This window comes from Panthera pardus, unplaced genomic scaffold (genome assembly GCF_024362965.1).
Source record: "Panthera pardus isolate Hobbes unplaced genomic scaffold, ASM2436296v1 HiC_scaffold_12, whole genome shotgun sequence".
NCBI lineage: Eukaryota > Metazoa > Chordata > Mammalia > Carnivora > Felidae > Panthera > Panthera pardus.
The window spans coordinates 92,305,602-92,306,736 of NW_026526677.1; positions in this window are offsets into that span (position 1 = coordinate 92,305,602).

Below are 1,135 nucleotides of genomic sequence, written 5' to 3' on the forward strand. Positions count from 1 at the left end.
AAGGAGCCGCACAGTGTCTTCTCTGGGAAGCCAGCCCACATGGCCCTGGGGGTCCCTCCTCCGTGCTGCACCAACAGCCCGCACACCCCTCTGTCCTTCGGCACGGTCCGAGGCTGCTGTTATTCGGAATTCTGAGGTGACTCTAACATCTTTTCCATCTCCCTCTCGCTGGTGTTTGGTGTCAAGGACACACAGGAAACGTCTGCCATGGGGTGAGGATGCCGGACGGTTTCCACGTATTTCTGAGCCCTGCTCATGGGACAACGCACAGGCAGGGGGCTACGCACGTGGAACACCAGAAGAGAGAGGCCAGAAACACCCTTCCAGGCCAGACCAACGGGAGCACTCACTGCGGCTGCTGGTGGCACTCTGGTGGGACAGAGCCGGGGCCTGGACAAGCTGCAGGCTGCAGACCAGCTCGAGCTTTCTGGGAGGGTATCGATTTCCTGTTTCTGCAAGCCCACTGTTTCACTGGTTAGCGGCAAATGTGAGAAATGAAAAGCATTTCAATGGGACATACAGGAAAACGTCTGGGATTCTCAGATACACCTTCAAGTTTTTAAAAGCAAAACGTTTTGGCTCCCTTGAAATGTTACTTCTTTAATAAGGAGAGTGGGTTCCACCGCCCTACCCCCCGACTGGCTGTTTTGAAGAAAAGCCTGTAATAAAGCCATGTTTCCAGAGCCTATTAGATAGCAAATGATCCTCTAATTTGAAGACATTAAGAAGCCAGAGAAAATATTTTCACAATCTGTATGTCACATGAAACAGTAAAAAAGCAAAATGTTCTCTTTCAAATTGTTTTACTTTTTGAAGGTTTCACCCTGAGCTCCAACCTAAGGGGTGTGTGTGCACGCGTGTGCGCGGGCACTCCCAAGCATGCCTGCACGAGGAGGGGGAGCAGACGTGTGAGGGAGAAGGACACTACTGGCTCTAAAGGGTCGCCCAGGGAGTGAGGCCTGGAGCTGTCGGGCTTCTTCCTGGCCCGCGGCTCAGATCCCAGAACTGGTGAAGTTCTACTGCCATCTCGTGGCACTGTGACATGTTCACAAGAGGCACACTCTGCTCAGACCCTACAGACGAAGTTCCCCAAACACCCCAGTGGCCCACACAAAGATGTTTACCTGCAAAAAGG